The following is a 5734-nucleotide window of genomic DNA, read 5'->3' as shown; positions in this document are numbered from 1 at the left end:
AAGGCAGTCCTTTTTCTCATAGCAATGCTTAGTTTTAAATCCATAAACTTCAACATTTTATTTAGAATATCAGTTTATAAATATCACCTTTCATTTTCTTTATATTCCTTTTGGACCATATTGAAATTGTCAACAGAAGTACCATGCTTTGGAAGCATGAAGAGCTTCACAAATTTTTGAGATATACTTCCTACCCTATATGAAATCAACCAGATCCTTTCTATTAAAAAAAAAAAAAAAACTCCTAAAAATAGAGATCAAAGCAGTTTAAATAAAAGCCACATTACAAAAGACATAAGACTAGAATTTTTAAATTAAGTGTATTCTGTTTAGTTACACTGTTTTTGTTTTGAAATTGGTTATTGAAAAATGTCAGGTTATATACTAATTGTATACTAGAAAGTACATAACTGAGTTAAAAGCAATTTAAAAAAAATCCCTTATTCTCTGTTATTTGAGGAAGAGGTATTATTTTATGCCTTAAATATACAATCATTTTAAAAAAATACTCTGAGGGAAAAAGTATATAAATTTGCAGTACAAAAAAAGAAAATGCCACATTAAAAATAGAGCCTTGATTGATACAAGATTGACAGAGAAAACAAAAATAAGGATCCTCCATTTAGTTATAGTATTCTACTGCGTAAATAGAGCAGACATTAAAATGACTAGAAAAGCAAGTTAGAAAGCTAACCATTGTTTACTAGACCATAAATCAGAACGATTCAAATATTATGTTTTTCATTCTCTTTCATCTCCTCTTTACTGAAATTTTTTGCCCAAAATTGACCATATAGAGTATGTTTTGAAATTTTTATCTCTACAGGGTCCAGGGAGCAAATATTCCCCAACTGTGAATATTAGAGAAATGCATGTCCTTCATCTTTTTGACTTAAGTGCAGATTTATTAGCAAGAGGATCCACTTAACCTTGGGTGGTGACATAACAAACCAGATTTGTATTATGCAGGATACCTTTAAAAATAAACTTTCTATTTTATAATAGTTCTAGATTTAAAGAAAAATTGTAAAGATAATGCAGTGAATTCCTACATACCCCACATCTAATGTCTCCCAATGTTAACATCCTCCCAATAGCTACATTCACTACAACTAACAAACCAAAATATACAAATAGTGAACCGATATACAATGGATAGCAGATAGCAGAAGACTAAATCAAAGTAGTATGAGTAGCATTGATTGTAGTATTGATGATAACTGAACAGTCTAAGAATAATACAAGCTCTAGGTATGTTTTGAACCAAACTTTAAACATTGTCATAAAAATTCACCTCCTCATTTTTTTTCTTTTTGCCATAATTTCAATCTACATTTACTCTGTTACCATCATTCAGACAGAAATTCCAAACATAGAGGAAGTATGTAGAAAGTAACTTCAAGTTCATATTTACATTCTCAGTAACCCTGATACTCATGTCTCCAACAGATACTGAGATTGGTCTTTATTGAATTGCTTTAGGTGATGTAAGTCTTTCTGAGTCAATCATTATGAGGCTACACTTGATCTTAGCCAAAAGGCCGAGAAAAGATACTCAATCACTATGAGAAATTGAATGTGTGGATTGGCTAGAGCAGCATCTCTTCCCCCCCACCCCCACCCCCTGATCCAAGGATGAGGTTAGATTTCCTAAATAATTTAACCATGTAATGAGACAGATGTTTCTCAAGTGTATACTAAGTTGCTGACAGGAGAAGGAATACATACTGCATATCAGATCTTGATATGCAGTGTGATCTCTGATCACCTGATCTCTAATATGATGTATATATGAGTAGGTGTCTTAATTTAGAAAGAGTCTCCAAATATACTAGTCTACAATCATATTTAGTACAAACTGCATCTAGAAAGAGGTATGATTGGGTTTTTCTATTTCTACAGAAGTGGTGAAAGAAGGGAAAAATTGTTCTTTCCCATTATATTAGTTATGTAGCAATTTGGTTATCTCTATTTTTAAGTAAAAATAAGAAACTCAATTCAGGTTCAGCATTTAATGAGCATTTCCCTCATTCACTATTTCATGACATAAAATACCCCAAATTCTTTAGCAAATATTTTATGGTACTCTATATGCACAGTGTTTTTACAAAAGGATTAAATAATAACTAGAGGTATTTCAAGTTTTCATTTAGGTTGCCAGAATTTTCCTTCATAGAAATAGCAACAATAGTTAATAATGTGTGGTCCAAGAATTGTAAAAAAAATTATAAATAAGATATCTTATTATTCATAGAGCAACCAATTAAAATAGTACAATTATCAGTTCCATGTTACAGAGGAAACAATTGAGTCAAAGGTACAAAGTAAAAAGTCACAAAGTTAGTAGTTTTATCAGGTGGCATTTAAATGTTCTTTCATACCTTCTTTGCTTTACCTATTCCAAAGGCATTTGGGTAATTTTTCACCCTCAGGCACAGCCACAAAAATCCCCTTTGTGTGGATTCTGGCCAAATTCAAAAGGCTACAGAATTGTTTTTCTCCTCATAGATTTAATGCATAAGTGTTGTCCTTTTCCCAGACTTCCTGTTAATGTGAGACATAAGACTCCAGAGGGGCATCTGGTGCCTAAACCAAAGCAAACTAGGAGTGGGAAGAAATTACAACCCTGAAGGTAAAGCTTTGACCAACAGAAGACAGTAGCAAGAAGAGAATACATTTTTCTCCATTCCTCTCCCATGCATAGCCTGTCCTGAGGAGTAGTCATGAATAAGCCCTCTTGGAAAATAGTCCCAAGAGATAAAGCAATCAATCACACTGAATACTACATAGTGATTAGTTTGAGATTTCACTCCTGTATCAGTTCTCTCTTTTTCCCTGTCTCACTTTTCTTTGCCCTCACTCCTGCTCCCAAAGATCATACTCTCGAATAAAGCATCAACACATAAGTCTTTGCTTCAGGCTCTGTTTCTAAGAAACAATCTAAGACAGTTGATATCAGCAATGGCCCTAGAAAGTGGACCCTTAGGATAATTTATTAAAGCTGCATTACTGACCAGTCCCATTGTAATAGGGATTCTTTTGCTAGTATTACAGAGGCTGGTGATTAGCTCTGGCATACCATGATATCACAATTACTATGGCTTTCCCTTGTGGTTAACTGGGCTAAGGTGCAGGTGGAAGATAAAACCCCAGGATTTGCAGTGGTTACATGCTTATATGGTATTGGACAATGATAACTACAGGCCTGTGGACTGGGCTGGCTTTTGTTAATGATACTGGAATCTTTGAAAGAGAAAATTATAGGCTAAGAGCAGTCAGTTGCCAACTCGAGGCATTCTGTGAAAACCAGAGGGCCTCTGGCTTCATTTATGCAGAGCCTTAACATCTATGGGTACAGGGCACTTTGCAGAAAATCAGACCCAAGATTTAATTTTAAATGTGAAAGAAATATGACAGAGACCAAATATGTTGCCTTGAGAGATCTTGTCTATGTAGTTCAGGATTGCAGTTGGAAAAGAGCAAGATTTTGAGAATTGAGATGGGGACTTTTTTTTGGACAGAACTGAGAATTTTGAACTCCATATTTTCCTGAACAAAAGCGGAGAGAGTTTCTCCCCCTTGACAGAAGAGAGCAGTTTTTCTAGCTTGAAGTACATGTGAAAACCTCATGGAAGCAAATGCATCCCAAATATTGCTTGTGCTCTTCAGTAGCTGCCCAGTCAACAGTTATTTCCAGGCCTCTTACAAAGCAAGTGACTTCAGTACTCTCTCCAGGACAAAGTCATTTAATTGGAATTGTGGGACCTGATTAATATGTACAGGACAGATGTGGGATAATTGTGGTAGTAGACCCTAAAAGTGTCAGAACATCACTGTAAAATATTAAGTTTGGCATTGGTTAACTTCCCTGGGAAACAGACACTGAAATCAAGATTTGCATGCAAGCTTTTATTGAAGAGTGCTCTTGGAAATATCACTGGTTATCTAGTGAGAACAGGATTGGGCAAAGGGAGAAAGTGAAGTACTGTGATGCAGTTGAAGAAGGCGTCTCAGTCAATCCAATAAAGAGTTCTGGACCATCAAAGTTGTCTGAAATTGAATCCAGGGAAAGGGCCTTTGAATTACTTCATAGAACAGTTTTTAAATGGACTGACCTCTAGTGGAAGAAAAACTTGTTGAGGCAGCTGTCTGTGGCCAAAGACACTGCTCAGAAAGAGATTCAGCCATGAGGCATTGACCAGCACTGGTAAGAGCTGGGGAGAATTTATTAAATGTGGGAGAATTTATTGAATTTGAGCCACTCATTCCTAAAATGAGTCAATACAAAAAGTAGAGTTAGTCCTCAGATTCTGTTGCGTGATTCTTTGAAGCTTGGGTACAATCCTAGCCTATAGTAAATGAGGTGAGAGTGTTAGTACTTCCTTGCCAAAATATGAAGGGAGAAAGAAATACTCAAGGAAATAGAGATGTTAGGATGGATTTTTACATACAACATGAGAATGTAACGTCAAACTATTTTCCCATAAAATTCTGAGAGGCCATTTCCTTTAGTGGGATGATGCAATGTAGAAACACTGCTAAGACATAAAGGATAAACCAACTTAATGTTTCCTGTCCTCTGTAGGATTGAATGGCAGTGGAAAATGATGCCATGGAAGTGTGCTCTGCAGGGTAAGTAGAAATAATTGGATTCTGGATTGGAAAATTATAGGTGGAAGCACTTAATGTTTATAAGCAAGATAGATTTAAATACTCTAATAGCTAACATGGCTATAGTAGAAATCAGGGTGTCTTGGTATACATATCTGTGATGATGACAAATAGATCATAGTGTCCTAGAGCAAAGATAGATAAGTGACGTAGTGTGTTTCTTGATCTCTATAACTATAACAACAACAAAAAGATCATAGCTTGTGAACTGATAATTGGCATTAGCCATTAAAATGGAAAGCTGTGGTTCTTTCACAAAAATTCCAGACTTAAGTCAGTTCACAGACCAAGAAGCCATTGCCTGAAGGGAAATCCAGGTGCCCTTGAGAATGAACTTTGTCATATTATTGCAAGTAAGTTAAATAAATACTTCTCTGATCTTTTCCAAAAAGGACTTGTGGCCAATAGCAGCAAACTGTATAGCTGGAAACAGAAATTAAGGATTGATAAATAAAGATTCTGAACTGAGACTGGTAATGGAGGAACTGAAATACCATGAGTAGAGTCCTTGGGTGCATAATGATAGATAGAGTGTTGGCCCAAGACTGTGTCACAATGCAATGTATCTAACATGTCCATACAACTAAACTGCAGTTATTTCCCTGGTCCCCAGGTGGATAGTCGAATTCTGATATACTTGACACCTAATAGAATCCTCACATAGATCTATGACCTGTGGAGTAAGAACCACTATGGTCAAAACAAACCTGTGCTTACTTCTGCAGCATATCTACTCATATTGGGATCTTATAGAGATTAACACGGCCCCTGCACAAGGATGACATGCAAATTTTTGAAGCCTTTCATATAAAGACAATAAAACCCAAAAAACCCTTCCCCCCTAAAAATAAAACAAAAAACAAACAAAAAGAAAAACCCTAAAAGCTCTCCTCTATCTTAGAGATTATATAAAAGCAATACCATATTGCAGGAATTATGATAAGCATCACCATCAAATACCTAAGGAAAACAGGAGTAATGGCTCCTATGATGTTTCCATTCAATTCATCTACTACGACTGTTAGAAAAAAGTCAATCAAGAAAATTGATCCTGACTGATAGA

The 5734-nt window shown here is 35.5% G+C and overlaps 1 non-coding gene across 1 annotated transcript; it reads left to right on the top strand.

The window, feature by feature from the left end:
• The first annotated feature begins 5380 nt into the window (after positions 1–5380).
• LOC119874070 lies at positions 5381–5484 on the top strand. Its single transcript, XR_005367295.1, has one exon. It is a non-coding gene; the product is annotated as a U6 spliceosomal RNA (small nuclear RNA).
• The last annotated feature ends 250 nt before the right edge of the window (positions 5485–5734 follow it).

The sequence above is a fragment of the Canis lupus genome, chromosome 11 (assembly GCF_011100685.1).
Source record: "Canis lupus familiaris isolate Mischka breed German Shepherd chromosome 11, alternate assembly UU_Cfam_GSD_1.0, whole genome shotgun sequence".
In the NCBI taxonomy this organism is placed as follows: Eukaryota; Metazoa; Chordata; class Mammalia; order Carnivora; family Canidae; genus Canis; species Canis lupus.
The sequence above is the reverse complement of the archived record's forward strand: the minus strand, read 5'-3'. Positions and strand labels throughout refer to the sequence as shown.